Consider the following 17,631-nt stretch of genomic DNA (forward strand, 5'->3'; position numbering starts at 1 on the left):
TGAAACTACTCTAACCCACGGTTATCTGTAGTCGTTGTAGCCTCGAATATAGCCGCGATTATCAGAAAAATGGCTGGAAAAAAATGTTTTCATGCCCCACAAGCCCTCATCAAGTGGCCCCTTTATCTGTACCAGGTCCCCCCAAGCCCCAGGTGGCCTCCTCAAATCCCCTGCCCTCTCCCTTTCCCCGACAACAAACGTTGTTTCTGTGATGCAGTTTGCTTTGAGATGTCAGCTATTCGAGGCTATGTGATGCAAACTCAATCCCTAGACCTCCTATAACTCTGACATTTCACTTTGTGTCCTCCAGCAACCACCACACCCCTAGGCTAAACTCGTTTGCAATTATTTTAACCTGCAAATAGCGTTGTAACTGCTTTTCTTTTCCTGTTATCCTCGGCTATAACCGCGGTTATCTCACATCGAGAGTAAAACAAGATGTTGCTGTTTCATTGCCAAAAACACCCGGTTTTGGGTAAATCCCCTAGATATAGCTATCTATTTTTAAGAAGGGGCACCCCTTCGCTATCAAATATTTAAATAACTACTGCACAGAATAACCCCAAACCATGCATCAATCGTGAGTCAATGCTTTGTGCCCAAGTTGTTTTGGACCTTCATCCAGTGGTGTGGGCTGTGCGCTTTCACAAAAATGTACCTTGTTTGTCTATTGGAAAATGAATAGGAAGTACTGTGCACTTTTGGAAAAAAAAAACATTCTTAATCTTCTTAATAACTTTTTACATTTTTTAACAAATCTTTATGAAACTTTGTAGTCTGGGGTCATCCGTGATTCCTTAATCACTTTCTGAATTTCGATCAGATCTGTTACTCGAATCAAAAGTTATTAATAATAGAATACCGTAACTCACCTTAACTATAGGTCGGTTATCACCACCATAATATATATATATATATATATTACACGGCCCGCGGTAGCAGGCATGTATTTAGGGGAAATTGCTAAACCCATAGGAAGAGCACTTTTTCGGCGGCTTATAACTTTGCTCCCCCTGTAGGAATCATCACAAACTTTGCAAAAAAAAGTATATGGCTGGCTCTAAATGTTTTCGCCGAGTTGGGTGAGGTTTCATGCAGGGGTGGGTAAAGTTATAGGAGGGATCCATAGCCTGAATGGGGAAAAAGTTTGCGCACGGCTACAGGCCGAACGGCTGGACAGATTTTAACCAAATTTGCAGCAGGAGCGGGGGCTTGGGTCTGAATGCTTTTGTGTGTTTGGTGGAAATCGGACCAGTACTTTTGTTACAAAGAACTGAAATGTGCAGGCCAAAAAATGTGTGATATCTGGGACCGCTACGCAGACCCATTTCCCTGTTCACTCCCCGGACCGAAGTCTCATTGGCCTGCAGTACGCTGTGCTGTCGGCAAACATTGGATGTGGCAAGGGTTGGCTAGAGGGAAGCGTTATGTGCGTCAAAGGTTTTGGTAAATGCTGCCATGGTGTATCGGAGGATAGTGTTGCGGTGTGTGTGGCAAGGCTCTAAGCCATTGTGTGCATGGCTGGGCCTCTAGTACATAGCAGTGTGCACAGTAAAATTAGTCATATCTGGCTCTGCTCCGGTGTCCCATTTCACTGTTCGCCGCACAGTCAAAATGTTGATTGCAACACAGTGTGCAGTAATGGGATGTGTGTCAAAAGTGTTCTATGACGGTGGCATGTTGTATCGGAGGACAATGCAGCAGCGAAAGGGGCTGAAAAATATAGTATACAGCATCTGGTGGTGGGAAGAAGGGATGGAAAGGGTGCAGGAGTGAGAAGTGCTTCATGTGATATATCTCATTAGAAGAAGACGGTGGTGTGGCAGCGCAATCCGTGCATGCTCCGCCAATGCACCGATACCTCAACAGGCAACAATCTTGTGTGGTCATTGCTGGCAGCAATCTGTAAGTGGTTTCAACCCAGCACTCCAACTAAGTCAATGCCTAGCGTGAGATGCCCAGCTGGAACCCTTATTTATATATTTTTATGTCAAAAGTTCTTTTATTTCTGGATGATGTACCCTTATATAACGCCCCTCTCTTTGAATCCCCCCGGTCTCAATGAACCAAGAAGTAGGTTTGTTTTGCAAATTAAAAGATTTATTTCATGAATTAACAATATATAGATCACACTTTTATGAATATGAATAATATCTAAATATCAGACTTATTAATATCTATACATGATCAGCAATAGGTAGTATGACAATAATCAACAATCTCTTTAGTCAATTAGGAGTAGGAATAGGAAGAATAATGTAGCAGAGAATATCTTTGTGTGGGTTCAATGAAATGCAATGATACGAAATTAATGCAGCACAGAAATAAAATTTGAGATGAATTCAATCAAATACAATGTAATCACTGTTCCCCCTGTTACTACTCAATCCCCCCTTATATGCAGTATGAAGAGATGGAATGAGGCCACACAGGTTTCAGGAATAACAATCAACAATTGCAGTTCAATCCCAATTCCCCCAGCAAGCTTAGAGAACAGGAATTATTTTAAACAGGTCAAATGCTTTTGAATGTAATATGAAGTGATGGGAAAAATGCTAAAATGACGTTAATTCGCTAAATTGATTCAGAACTAGTGAGAGTTGCTTTGGATTGGTTCAGGTAGACACTAGCAATGATTGTTGAATGATTAGCAGATAGAAAACGAAATTCAGAAGTTGAAAGCAAGAAATAGCTATTTTTATATGGAGTGAAATTGAGCCAAATGCAAATCGCGGCAAACTTTTCAGCACGCGAGAAATGCGATTATGGAAAAACTATTTAAAAGCAGAGGATGTTAGCTTCAAAATGACAGTTAAATTTAATTCCTAGCATGTATGGTTCAGATGTTACAGAGGTTTTAGTAAAGGTAGATTTTTCTTAGAAAGAGTCAAGATTTTACAATGAAAGATGCGCTGTTGAAGATTTGGAACAAAGATTTCTTAACACTAAGAGGTTAGGAAGATGCAAGATACCGAATGGTCAGCCACCAGAATAGGGTGCCTCCGCTCTGACTTATGCCCGCCGAGACACTTGTCTTTCTTCAGAAAATATATTTAGCGCAAAGATGATTATCACTACAATTATCACAGAAGTATATGGATTAGAGAAGGATTCAGAATAGACAAAAGAGATTCTATAATGCAGTCTGGATTTGTTGGAATGGGTTGGATTGGATTAGTTAATTTTAAGAGATTTGCTATGGACAGTTCTATGCTAAATACTCACAACTATGGGTTGGAATGGGCATGTCAAAGATCTGGTCAAAGGTTTGGCTGGAATTCGCTCGCCACCGGACAGGTCTCAGGCACTTGGTTCTGCTCTCAGCAAGGCACTCTGGTCTGCACGGCCTCTTGGACTCGATCTGACGGGTTGGTTCTGGGTACAGCTCTGCTCTACTGATCTGGATCTCGGGGTTCTAGCAAGGGTTCTTAGCCAGAAACAGCCAAAACAGCACAGCCAGGCTGTTGAATTGGTTAGGCCCTGTGGAAGTTTAGGGGTTAAAATCAAGTTGCAAGATTTCAAAGGCCAGGTTCAGCTTTTTGGATTGGGCCCTTGCTTCAGGGTTCTGGAGTCTGGATAGTTCTGGAGTCTGGATAGTCCTGGAGTCTGGATAGTTCTGGATTCTTCCTGCAGGGTGATTCACCAGTGGATCAGTTGATGAGTGAATGTCTGTGTCTTTGTCTGTCTTCAGCAGTCCCTTTTTATGTATTTTCCAAGGGGGTGGGTAGGCTGATTATACTATGCCCAACCCTCTAAGAATCTGATAGGTCAGAGAATTCCCTCTCCCCTGATTTGAGAAGGCAACAGTGTGTCATGATGTGTCATGATGTGTCAGAGTGACACTGTGTTTATGGTCCAGAGAAAAACTGTTCGTTTTGTTTTTAACTAGAAAATCTATTTTTCATACAAAAACATATTTCCAATATCCCCAACTTGTTAATAATACATATTTACAATCCAGATTAACTAAGGTACGTTTCTGTCAAAGTCTCATCTTCCTACGAGTTTTGGTTCACAAATGACAGTTTTTCATGCTTTTGATTGGTTGCACATTGTCGGATTTGTACAATTTTTTTACATATATGCACATAACATCCGAGTATATTCCTGTAATGTTCATATTCCTAACATTATCACAATTGCTACATCTTAACATTTTCGTGGATCAGTCTCTTAACATCGCGCAGATTCCAGATTAGTTTTAAACTGTGAGCGATCTTTTCATTTTAATGACCTCTAAATTCCATATTTTTACCAGTTCAGCACAATTTGCTATAAGTCTTTTTCTCAAACATACAGTTACTGCAGTTCCAAATCCACATTTTCAGTCTGGCCCGCCTGCAAGGCCTGGCTGAGCCAGAGAGTAACATGAGCTTGTTCCTGCCTGTGCTGGTTTCTGCTGACGCCCTAAATTAGCATTTTCTTTCAGTTCAAGAAACCCATTGTCTCTTTACCAGAGCAGCAGAGCAAGTCTCCTCCTCTTCTCATTAGCATCCAAATGAGAGATCCTCTCCTTTTGGTGGGAAGGAAAAGGGTGGTGTGTTTTCAGTGGGGAAAACCTCTTTGAAGTTTAGCTGAATCAGGGTACCATACAGTAAATTGTGACATTGCTCTTTGTGAAATGTAAAGTTACAATTTAAAAAATAAGCAAGCATATCTTCAATTCCAGTCTTTTCCAACATGAAGATTAAATAGTGGCAACCTATCTTGCCTTTCATAGGAAGTCTCTTCTTTCCCCACACTTAGATCTTGAGCCACAAGTTTAACATGACAGGTTTAGAGATCACCAGCTTCTGACACAGGCGAGTAGCGGCATTGCGCCCAATTTCAACATATTTTCCAAGCAAGCAACTTTAAATGTGGATTTTCTTCTGATAAATGTACTTCTGCTGACATTGTATATATGTGGCTCGTTGAAGTAGAATGATGTTTTACACCCAACAAGTAGGTTGGATCTTTTGTGTGGTTTGTGAACCATGATTTTTGCAAATTTGACAGCCAAAAAAACTGATTTTCAAACAGCTCTGCATTTCTTTTGCAATGCTGCATTACTTTTTCAAGTGGTTTCCTTTTCCTCTGTGGATAGCCAAATGATAGGTTTTTGGCAGTGGTCTCCTGTGTCACCCCTGACATAGGCAAAAGTGGATTGGCGGCCTATTTTTCGGATTTTCCTGCGCACTTCTGGGTGAATTTTAGCACGCATCATGCTTTCTGGCAGCCATTCTGATGTTCCTGATGCAACCAGTGCACAGTAATGTTGCAGGGCATGGACTAGTGGGTTAAAACATCCCACAATTCGTTATGGCACGCGAGCTGCAGCGGCAACATCTTTCTGTGATGAGTGGTGGCAGGCACATTTGCAGAAGGGGAGTGCATTCCACGAGACATGAGGATTTAAACATAACGTGTACTATGGTGTGCTGTGTGAGGTAAATCCATAGCCCCATCAATACATGGCTGCAGCTCTAGCACAGAAAAGTGTGTCCACTGGTTATGATATGATATGGCATTTGTAACGCGCCTATACACAAGTGTTTCAAGGCGCGACGAGGCAGGGAGGGGGAACAGGGGGGAAGACAGACAATGATCCTACTAGGCCAGGTGTCATTCAGATCGCGCAAGTGCAGGGGTAGGGGGAAAGGAAAAAGTGCAAGGGGAAGGGGAGAGGGGGAAGTGCTGAACAGGGTAAGTAGAATAAAAAATAAATAAATAAATAAATAGGGCCAGCTGGTGGCAAGTGCAAGGTAAGTGCAGACAAGTGCTGGGAGGGGGGGCTGTAGGGATGCAGAGACAGTCCCGCAGTGCAGGGGTTGCCAGGGAGGCAGTGCAAGTGGAGAGTGGCTGGGCCAAGGACCGAGGTCGGTGAGAGTGGCCCAGGTGCAGGTTCAGTGCAGATTCAGTGAAGAATTTAGCTGGGGAGAGGGAGAGAGAAAGCAGAAGCAAAGAGGAAGGTTTTGAGGTGCTTCCGGAACCGAAGATGGTTCTCCTCAAGTTTCAGGGAGGCAGGAAGGCTGTTCCAGAGGGAGGCCCCTGCCGCAGAGACAGATCTACCCCCAGCTCGTTGCTTCAAGAAGCGGCTGACCCTGAGGGAGTTGGAGACAGATGAGCGAAGGGCTCGGGAAGGAAGATATTTAGGAAGAGAGAGTTGAAGGTATTTAGGCCCCAGGCCCCAGAAGGCCTTGTGGACAATGCAGAGGGTTTTGAACTTAATCCTCGCGGCCACAGGGAGCCAGTGTAGAGATTTCAGTCCTGGAGAGATACGGTCCCTGGGCTTGAGGCCAAGGACAAGTCTCGCAGTCCTGTTCTGGATGAGTTGCAGAGGGCGGAGAGTGGAGGCAGGCAGATTAAGATAGAGGCTGTTACAGTAGTCCAGCTTCGAGAGAACCAGGGCTCTGGAGACCGTGAGCTTCTGGGGGAAGGAGAGGAAGGGAAGAATACCTCTGAGGAGGTGCAGCTGGTAGTGTGACTTCTTAGTGACGTCAGATATATGAGGAGAGAAGGAGAGTGTGGAGTCGAAGATGACCCCGAGGTTTTTTGCCTTGCAGGTAGGAGCAGGAAGCGGGCCAAGAGAGGCTGGCCAGAGCGCTGCAGGGAAGGAGGGAGTGGGTGTGCCGATGAGTAGAATCTCAGTCTTACTGGCATTAAGGCAGAGGTCATTGGCGGCACACCATTCCTGGATAGCAGACAGACAGTCGGAGATGAGGGACTGAGAGGAGGAGGCCGAGGGTAGCCTGAAAAAGAGCTGGGTATCGTCCGCATAGCACTGAAAGTTGGGGCAGAGAGTGGTGATGTGGTGGGCAAGGAGTGCCAGATACTGGTTGAAAAGCCAGGGAGAGAGATTAGATCCCTGGGGGACACCACAGGTAGAGAAGAAGATGTCAGAGAGGAAGGGCCCCAGTTTGACCTGGTAGGGTCGATTGGAAAGGAAAGAGGTCAGCCAAGCCAGAGCCTGACCAGTGATACCCAGGTTATCACGGAGACGGTTGAGCAGGATGGCATGGTTGACAGTGTCAAAGGCAGAAGAGAGATTGAGCAGAATGAGAACACACAGAGTGTTGGAGTCGAGGTTCGAGAGCAGGTCCTCACGGATGTTCAGGAGAGCAGTTTCCGTGCTTCCGGCAGCTCTGAAGCCAGATTGATGGTCATGAAGACTACCAACAGATTCAGCATGGAGGTTGAGCTGGGTGATGGCCAGTTTCTCCAGGAGCTTGCCCAGGAATGGAGTGATGGTGATTGGGCGATAGTTAGCCGGGCAGGCGGGGTCGGAAGAGGGTTTCTTAAGAAGAGGGTGCACAAGGGAGTGCTTAAGGGGGGATGGGAAGACTCCAGAGGCGAAGGAGTGGTTACAAAAGTCAGCCAGGGCAGGAGCCAGGGAGTCGATGTGGTCCTTGATAGTTTTGGAGGAGCAGGGGTGAACCTGTTTAGACGAGACTTTCATAGATCGGACTTGTCTTGAAACCTCATCAGCAGAAAAAAGGGGAAAGGCAGAGAAGGAGGGAGGAGGTGTGGCTGCAGAAGGGCCAGAGGAAGAGCCAGGAAGAGATGGAGGGAGGTGATAGGAGGAGAGTGTGGACAGGATGTCCTGAGTTTTAGAGATGAAGTGAGAGGCCAGTGCAGTGCAGAGGGCCTGGGAGGGGACAGGAGAGGTAGAGACTGCAGCAGGGTTGGCAAGCTCCTTGCAGATTTTAAAGAGTTCGGCCGAGTTGTTAGATGCAGCAGAGATGCAGGCTTGGATAAGGGCTCTCTTCTTGGTGAGAACAGAGAGACGTTATTGCCTTTGGAGCAGGCGGCAGGCCAGTTTGTCAGAGGATGTACAAGAAGCACGCCATTTCCTCGCTGCCACCTGCACTGGCGTTTTAGGGTGACGAGATCCGAGTCATACCAGGAGTTGCATTTGGCTTTGGGCTTCAGACGGATTCTCATGACAGGGGCAAGGATATCAAGACTATCAGATATAGCAGAGTGGAGCGTGGAGAGGGCTGTGTCAGGGTGGGAGTCAGCCAAAGGGGGAGGGAGGGGCGAGAAGGTGGCAGCGAAAGCCTCAATTGACATGCGCTTCATGGGTCGGATGACCGAGAAGGTGGGTGGCAGTGATGAGAGTGGCTTTGCCTGTGGGGTAGGGAGGGTGAGGTGGGAGGATAGGAGAAAGTGATCACTCCAGGATAGAGGAGTGGAGAGAGGGACGGAGAGGGGAAGGTCAGAAGAGATCAGAGCGTCAAGAGTGTGCCCTGCAGAATGGATAGGCCCAGATGGGAGAATAGAGAATGAGAGAGAGTCGCATAGGTCTCGAAAGAGTCCAGAGGAGGGACAGGAGGCATCCAGGTGGATGTTGAAGTCACCAAGGAAGAGGAGTTGAGTGGTTGAGGCCAGGAGTGAGGAGGAGAGGTCAGCCCACTCAGAGAGGAAGGAGGAAATTTGGCCAGGTGGCCGATAGATAGTAGCCACTGTAAGGGAATGGCTAGGAGAGAGAGCGAGTCGGCAGACAAGACACTCAAAAGAGGAGTAGGTCTGCGTAGGAGTGACAGTGGCAGGAATCCACTCAGGGAAGATAAGGGCCACCCCCCTGCACGATTGGGCCTGGGCACGGAGAGGATCTTGTATCGTCAGGTAGGAGAGTGTCAAAGCTGGTGACAGAACTGGCCGTGAACCATGTCTCAGTGAGACCGAGGACATCCAGGTCCAGTTCCTCAAGAAGGTGACAGAAATCAGAGGAATGTTTGATGGCAGAGGGAGAGTTAAGAGTGGCAATGTGGAGAAGGTTGCCATCCTTGAAGGTCTTCCGGGGAGGGGTACAGATCAGAGGTACGCCCTGCGGAGGTGTAGAAGAAGGAGGTGAAGAAGGAGCAAGAGAGGAGGCAGGGAGGGAGGGTAGAAGCAAGGTAGACGAGGACAGAGGAGGGGGGACAGCAGGAGAGGAAAGGAAGTTGATGAGGCGTGGGAAGCATCTATCAAAGTGGTGAAGGTTGGCCTGAGGGCCTTGGACCAAGATGGTCCCATTAGCGTAGACATTAATGATGGCCTTAGAGGAGTGGAAGGGGGCCAAGAGGACATCCCAACGGGTGCCACCATTAATGGGAGAAGAGGAGAAAGGAGAGAGCACAGAGACCATATGAAGGGTCCATAGCTCAGGCGAAGGCACAAAAAAGAGGATGTCGGTAAGAGTTTCCTTGAAGCACGCACTAGTGTAGGTGTCAGCGATAGGGAGGCCTGGGTTGGAGACCAGGATGTCCTTTTTAAACTTTTTCCTACCAGATTTAGTGAGGAGAGCAGGATAGTCAATAGAGAAGCAGTTAGAGAAGATAGGCGAGATAGAGAGCACCATGGAGTAGGAGGCCACTATTCAGAAAAACAACAGTAAATGCGTATTAGGTACACCCAGTGGAGAGGCCACCTAAGTTTGAGAAACCTGCGAGGGGAGAAAAACCCTAGTTTTACCACATTTTAGAGAACAACAGTAAATGCGTATTAGGTACACCCAGTGGAGAGGCCACCTAAGTTTGAGAAACCTGCGAGGGGAGAAAAACCCTAGTTTTACCACATTTTAGAGAACAACAGTAAATGCGTATTAGGTACACCCAGTGGAGAGGCCACCTAAGTTTGAGAAACCTGCGAGGGGAGAAAAACCCTAGTTTTACCACATTTTAGAGAACAGCAGTAATGCGTATTAGGTACACCCAGTGGAGAGGCCACCTAAGTTTGAGAAACCTGCGAGGGGAGAAAAACCCTAGTTTTACCACCTTTTAGAGAACAGTAGTAATGCGTATTAGGTACACCCAGTGGAGAGGCCACCTAAGTTTGAGAAACCTGCGAGGGGAGAGAAAAAAAAAAAACAAGTAGCCACAGCTGTGGAAGACAGTGAGGTGAAGGCACCATGCAAAGGTATGTCCACTGGTTGAAAGTAGGTGCCTAATTGTTGCTTTTTGTGTGTGGTTCGGCTGCAGTTTGCACAATGTTGGTTGCATGAGTGTGTTGATTGGTAGAACAACCTACAGTTGTCGGTGTATGGGTGGAGATGCTGCAGTGACCATTTGTGCAGTGTGTCCACTGGGTGCACTAATGGAATAGTGCACACATGGAAGAGGTCATGGTGCAACTGGTTCTTATATGTGCTTGTGTAGTGTGCATTGCGCAGATTAGTAAGTGTTGCAGTGCACTACAGATCATTGGTTCTATGCACGTAATAGAGTGTTGGGAGCAGGCCCAATGTTGTGAAGATTGTCTTGTTTGGTTGGCATGATATGATATGATATATGATATTTATTTATTAATTTACTAGAATTTATAATGCGCACAAAAGCCTGAGGGCATCGTGGCGCTGTTACATGAAGGCTTGCTGGTTACAATTGGGTGCAAACCTAGTTACAGGTAATAACATAGGTACATATACTTGGTTACAGGGCAATAAAGTACATTACAAAGCATGCATGACATAGGTTACTTGAAGAGGGTGGTTTTCAGAGTTTTGCGGAAAGCAGTGAGGGACATTTCAGCTCTAAAGGAGTGAGGAATTGCGTTCCAGAGCCTGGCAGCTATGGAAGGGAATCCTAAGCCTCCGGCTTTCATTCTTTTGAATGTGCGGATGCAAAGTTGGTTGGCTTGTTGTGTTCTTATTGGGCGTGCGGCGGTGGCCCTGGTGATGGTTTCAGATAGGTATGGCGGCGCGGAGAGCCTGAGGCATTTGTGTATGAGTATGAGGATTTTGAAGTCAACTCTTTCCTTGACAGGGAGCCAGTGGGCAGCTTGTCTTGGCTGGGGGATGTGGGCTTTTCTAGGGTTGTTTAGGGCTGCTCGGAGCACATTGTTTTGCACTATCTGTAACTTGTTGACATTTTTAGTTGACGTTCCTGCCAGAAGGGCCTTACAGTAATCAAGTTTTGCTCCGATCATGGCTCTAGCGATGGCAAGGCAGTTTTGGCTAGTTATGAATGGTTTTATGGCATTGATGAGTTTGATGGTGTGGGCAGCAATGGAGGAGATGGCACTGACCTGGCGGTTCATGGTGAGAGAGGAGTCTAGGTAGAATTTTTACAGAGGATGAGACGTGTATGATGGAATTGTCAATGTTGAAATTTTCGTATTTTGTCCTGTTTGCTTCATAAGCACACAATTTGCAAACCTACTCTTTTTTCCCTGGCAATTCTTGCACATGGTGCTGTTTGTCTATGTTCTTTGCTTTTGGTGATTGGTACCACTATGTAAGAGAGCACCTGTCCTCCTCAGCAGGTTGGATGACACATGATCTCCGCAAACAGATAGATAGACCGCGACTGCTGTCCGCATTAACATGGTGCCAACAGTTGCACTGTGTTGTACAGTTCTTGTTTACAAACTAAGGGTATCCTGCTAAAAACCAATGAAATTCACTGACAAAAAACGTTGTTAAAGGGACGTTATAGTTAAGTTACACTAGTAAAAACCTATGCAATTGTCAAGCCTTTTTACAGGGACGTTGTGGTTACAGGTAAAACCGAAAAATCCCAGAAATTCACAAGTTGTGGTAAGCTAAGCAACCATAAGTCATGCAACCGTTGTGCACTGCAAGGACTAACATCCATGACATCAAAGATGATATCACTAATGTCATTCATGACATGACTGATGACATCACATGTGTATATAGTTTTCATAAACACCCTCCACAAGGGATTGTCATTGTAATGTTGGCAGAAAACTATCAGAAATCATTGGAAGAACTATCATGACATACATAGTTCTTTGGGAAATGCATTGCTATAAACACCATTGCATTACAGATTTCTTTCCAGTACATGCGCCCAGTCATGTAGAAATTTTGCAATTGTCTACAGCATGCATCATACAGGTGTAATAATTAAAATCTTCGGATGTTGGATCGTACAATGATGAATGCTTTCATTTGAGACCTTTCGTGTGGCACATGCAATAAGTAGCTACGAATGCCTCTCTTTCTTCACTACTGTACTACTATACACAACACATAAAGAGACCACAATGTATACAAATATGAGCATACATAGAGAAAGTAAAGTCAACAAAAAAGTAGGCGTACCACCAGAAAGTGTTCATACCCTCACCGCTTATGTTCATGCACAGAACTGATTGCTGTGTTTCTGGCTTGCTTCTTCCCCTATGTTTATGTATCTTATGATGTGACTCAAGGAAAGTTGTGTCAGAACAGATGAGAAGGGTAAGGTCAACAAATATAGCACCTTTCCCACTTTTAGTTCCTGACTCCCAGTGAAGAAAAGCACCCGGTTTAAAAAAAAAAAAATGATATACATATGTCACTGAACAAAATAAAATGGAGCCACACATGTGATGTCATCAGTCATGTTTTGGGTGTTAGTCCTTGCAATGAAGAGGGGTAGCATGAGTTATGGTTGCTTAGCTTACCATAACTTGCACATTTCTGGTGTTTTTTTTCCGGTTTTACCTGTAAACATAACGTCCCTGTAACAATGTTTGTCCATTGAATTGCATAGGTTTTTACTAGTGCAACTTAATCATAACGTCCCTTTAACAATGTTTTTTGTCAGTGAATATTACATGGCCACGTTAGTGGCCATGTAGTTATGGTTAAGTTGGTGTTTCCATAGGAAGAGCACTTTTTGGGTGGCTTATAACTTCGCTCTCCCTGGACGAATCTTCACCAAACTTTGCAAAAAAAGTATATGGCCCACTCTGAATTGTTCTGCAAAGTTTGGTGAGGATTCGTCCAGGGAGGGAAAAGTTATAGGGGGGGTCCCAAAACTTTTGTTTTTTCCCATATACATAATGGGAAAAAACTTTGCTCACGCCTACAGCCCAAACCGCTGGACGGATTTACACCAAATGTGCGGCAGGAGCGGCGGCTTGGTCCCGAAAGCGTGCTTTGCTCTATTTGGTGTAAATCCGTCCAGTAGTTTTTAAAAAAATGACAAAAATGTAAGTGAAAAAAATTAGTGATATCTGTGTTCGCTTCGCGGACAGGATGGTGATAGGGCAAGCAGCTTGCGTGATGTCCGCGGACATCTGACGTGCTCTCTCATTGGATGCGGTGAAAGCGTGCAGTGCGTCTGGCTTCAGAGACGCCCGCCATCTTTGTTCCTCGCATGAGAGGCTTTGTCAGCAGGAGCGGGATCTGCAGCCTGCACAGTAAGTCTGCCCGTGTCTGTCTCCTGTACCTCCCACCCCTGCTCATGCCCCGTGTGTCCTTCTTGTCCCCCCCACCCCCACTCATGCTCCGTGTCTCCCCTGTTCCTCCAGCCCCCCGCTCACGCCATCGGCACACGGTGGCCAGCGGAGGGCCGAGGAGCAGGATCTGCCACCTGCACACGAACGCCATGTGTCTCTCTCCCTCCCCGCCACACCCCGCTCATGCCCTGTGTGTCTCTCTCTCTCCCCCATCCCCCGCTCATGCCCTGTGTGTCTCTATACCTCCCCCCACCCCGCTCATGCCCCGTGTGTCTCTCCGCCTCCCGCCCACCCCCGCTCATGCCCCGTGTGTCTCTCCCCCGACCGCCCACCCCCCGCTCATGCCCTGTGTGTCTCTCCCCCTCCCGCCCACCCCCGCTCATGCCCCGTGTGTCTCTCCCCCTCCCGCCCACCCTCCGCTCATGCCCCGTGTGTCTCTCCCCCTCCCGCCCACCCCCCGCTCATGCCCCGTGTGTCTCTCCCCTCCCCCCACCCCTGCTCAAAACCCGTGTGTTTCTCCCCTCCCCCCACCCCCGCTCATGCCCCGTGTGTCTCTCCCCTCCCCCCCACCCCCGCTCATGCCCCGTGTGTCTCTCCCCTCCCCCCCACCCCCGCTCATGCCCCGTGTGTCTCTCCCCTCCCCCCCACTCCCCGACCCCCCACTCATGCCCCGTGTGTCTATCCCTCCCGCCACCCACCCCTCGCTCATGCCCCGTGTGTCTATCCCTCCCGCCGCCCACCCCCTGCTCATGCCCCGTGTGTCTATTCCTCCCGCCCACCCCCCGCTCATGCCCTGTGTGTCTATCCCTCCCGCTGCCCACCCCCCGCGCTCCTACCCCGTGTGTCTATCCCTCCCGCCGCTCACCCCCGCTCATGCCCCATGTATCTATCCCTCCCCCCGCTCATGCCCCGTGTCTCTATCCCTCCCGCCACCCACCCCCCGCTCATGCCCCGTGTCTCTATCCCTCCCGCCGCCCTTCCCCCGCTCATGCCCCGTGTCTCTATCCCTCCCGCCGCCCACCCACGCTCATGCCCCGTGTCTCTATCCCTCCCGCCGCCCACCCCCCTCTCATGCCCCATGTCTCTATCCCTCCCGCCGCCCACCCCCAATGTCTCTATCCCTCCCGCCGCCCACCCCCCGCTCATGCCCCGTGTGTCTATCCCTCCCCCCGCTCATGCCCCGTGTCTCTATCCCTCCCGCCGCCCACCCCCCGCTCATGCCCCGTGTGTCTCTCGCCTCCCCCCCACCCCCGCTCATGCCCCGTGTGTCTCTCCCCTCCCCCCCACCACCCGCTCATGCCCTGTGTCTCTATCCCTCCCCCGCTCATGCCCCGTGTCTCTATCCCTCCTGCCGCCCACGCCCATGTCTCTATCCCTCCCGCCGCCCGCCCCCCGCTCATGCCCCGTGTCTCTATCCCTCCCGCCGCCCACCCCCCGCTCATGCCCCGTGTGTCTCTCCCCTCCCCCCATCCCCGCTCATGCCCCGTGTGTCTATCCCTCCCGCCGCCCACCCCCCGCCCACCCCCCGTGTGTCTATCCCTCCCGCCCACCCCCCGCTCATGCCCCATGTCTAAACCTGCTCATGCCCCGTGTGTCTATCCCTCCCGCCGCCCACCCCCTGGTCATGCCCTGTGTCTCTATCCCTCCCCCAGCTCATGCCCCGTGTTTCTATCCCTCCCGCCGCCCACCCCCTGGTCATGCCCTGTGTCTCTATCCCTCCCCCAACTCATGCCCCGTATTTCTATCCCTCCCGCCGCCCACCCCCCGCTCATGACCCATGTCTCTATCCCTCCCACCACCACTCCCGTTCCAGCCCTGTGTCTCTATCCCTCCCGCCGCCCACCCCCCGCTCATGCACCGTGTCTCTATCCCTCCCGCCGCCCCATGCCCCATGTGTCTATCCCCCGCCGCCCACCCCCCGCTCATGCCCCGTGTGTCTATCCCTCCCGCCGCCCACCCCCCCGCTCATGCCCCGTGTGTCTACCCCTCCCGCCGCCCACCCCACCCGCTCATGCCCCGTGTGTCTATCCCTCCCGCCGCCCACCCCCGCTCATGCCCCGTGTCTCTATCCCTCCCGCAGCCCACCCCCCGCTCATGCCCCGTGTCTCTATCCCTCCCGCCGCCCACCCCCCGCTCATGCCCCGTGTCTCTATCCCTCCCGCCGCCCACCCCCCGCTCATGCTCCGTGTCTCTATCCCTCCCTCCGCCCAACCCCCGCTCATGCACTGCCCTGTGTCTCTATCCCTCCCGCTGCCCACCCCCCACTCATGCCCCGTGTCTCTATCCCTCCTGCCGCCCACCCCCGCTCATGCCCCGTGTCTCTATCCCTCCCGCCGCCCACCCCTGCTCATGCCCCATGTCTCTATCCCTCCCGCCGCCCACCCCCCGCTCATGTCCCGTCTCTCTATTCCTCCCGCCGCCCACGCCCTGTGTCTCTATCCCTTCCGCCGCCCACCCCGTGCTCATGCCCCGTGTCTCTATCCCTCCCGCCGCCCACCCCCCGCTCATGCCCCGTGTGTCTCTCCCCTCCCACCCACCCCCGCTCATGCCCCGTGTGTCTCTTCCCTCCCCCCGCCCCCCTACCCCCCGCACATGCCCTGTATGTCTATCCCTCCCGCCGCCCACCCCCCGCTCATGTCCCGTGTGTCTATCCCTCCCGCCCACCCCCCGCTCATGCCCCGTGTCTAAACCCGCTCATGCCCCATGTGTCTATCCCTCCCGCCGCCCACCCCCTGCTCATGCCCTGTGTCTCTATCCCTCCCCCCGCTCATGCCCTGTGTTTCTATCCCTCCCGCCGCCCACCCCCCGCTCATGCCCCGTGTCTCTATCCCTCCCACCACAACACCCCGTTCATGCCCTGTGTCTCTATCCATCCCGCCGCCCACCCCCCGCTCATGCACCGTGTCTCTATCCCTCCCGCCGCCCCATGCCCCGTGTGTCTATCCCTCCCGCCGCCCACCCCCCGCTCATGTCCCGTGTTTCTATCCCTCCCGCCGCCCACCCCCACGCTCATGCCCCGTGTCTCTATCCCTCCCACCACCACCCCCCGTTCATGCCCTGTGTCTCTATCCCTGCCGCGCCCACCCCCCGCTCATGCACCGTGTCTCTATCCCTCCCGCCGCCCCATGCCCCGCGTGTCTATCCCTCCCGCCGCCCACCCCCCCGCTCATGCCCCGTGTGTCTATCCCTCCCGCCGCCCACCCTGCCCGCTCATGCCTCGTGTGTCTATCCCTCCCGCCGCCCACCCCCCGCTCATGCCCCGTGTCTCTATCCCTCCCCCCGCTCATGCCCTGTGTCTCTATCCCTCCCACGCCCTGTGTATCCATCCCTCCCGCCACCCACCCCCGCTCACCCACCCCCCGCTCATGCCCCGTGTCTCAATCCCTCCAGCCACCCACCCCCCGCTCATGCCCCGTGTCTCTATCCCTCCCGCTGCCCACCCCCCGCTCATGCCCCGTGTCTCTATCCCTCCCTCCGCCCAACCACCGCTCATGCCCTGCCCTGTGTCTCTCTCTCTCCCCCCATCCCCCGCTCATGCCCTGTGTGTCTCTCTACCTATCCCCCCACCCCGCTCATGCCCCGTGTGTCTCTCCGCCTCCCGCCCACCCCCCGCTCATGCCCCGTGTGTCTCTCCCCTCCCTCCCACCCCTGCTCATGCCCCGTGTGTCTCTCCCCCGACCGCCCACCCCCCGCTCATGCCCTGTGTGTCTCTCCCCCTCCCGCCCACCCCCGCTCATGCCCCGTGTGTCTCTCCCCCTCCCGCCCACCCTCCGCTCATGCCCCGTGTGTCTCTCCCCCTCTAGCCCACCCCCCGCTCATGCCCCGTGTGTCTCTCCCCTCCCCCCCACCCCTGCTCATACCCAGTGTGTCTCTCCCCTCCCCCCACCCCCGCTCATGCCCCGTGTGTCTCTCCCCTCCCCCCCACCCCGACCCCCCGCTCATGCCCTGTGTGTTTATCCCTCACGCCGCCCACCCCCGCTCATGCCCCGTGTCTCTATCCCTCCAGCCTCCCACCCCCCGCTCACCCCCGTGTGTCTCTCCCCTCCCCCCACCCCCGCTCATGCCCCGTGTGTCTCTCCCCTCCCCCCCACTCCCCTCTCCCCCACTCATGCCCCGTGTGTCTATCCCTCCCGCCACCCACCCCTCGCTCATGCCCCGTGTGTCTATCCCTCCCGCCGCCCAACCCCTGCTCATGCCCCGTGTGTCTATTCCTCCCGCCCACCCCCCGCTCATGCCCCGTGTGTCTATCCCTCCCGCTGCCCACCCCCCGCGCTCCTACCCCGTGTGTCTATCCCTCCCGCCGCTCACCCCCGCTCACCCCCGCTCATGCCCCATGTATCAATCCCTCCCCCCGCTCATGCCCCGTGTCTCTATCCCTCCCGCCGCCCACCCCCCGCTCATGCCCCGTGTCTCTATCCCTCCCGCCGCCCTTCCCCCGCTCATGCCCCGTGTCTCTATCCCTCCCGCCGCCCACCCACG

This window comes from Ambystoma mexicanum, chromosome 4p (genome assembly GCF_040938575.1).
Source record: "Ambystoma mexicanum isolate Mex_15411 chromosome 4p, UKY_AmexF1_1, whole genome shotgun sequence".
In the NCBI taxonomy this organism is placed as follows: Eukaryota; Metazoa; Chordata; class Amphibia; order Caudata; family Ambystomatidae; genus Ambystoma; species Ambystoma mexicanum.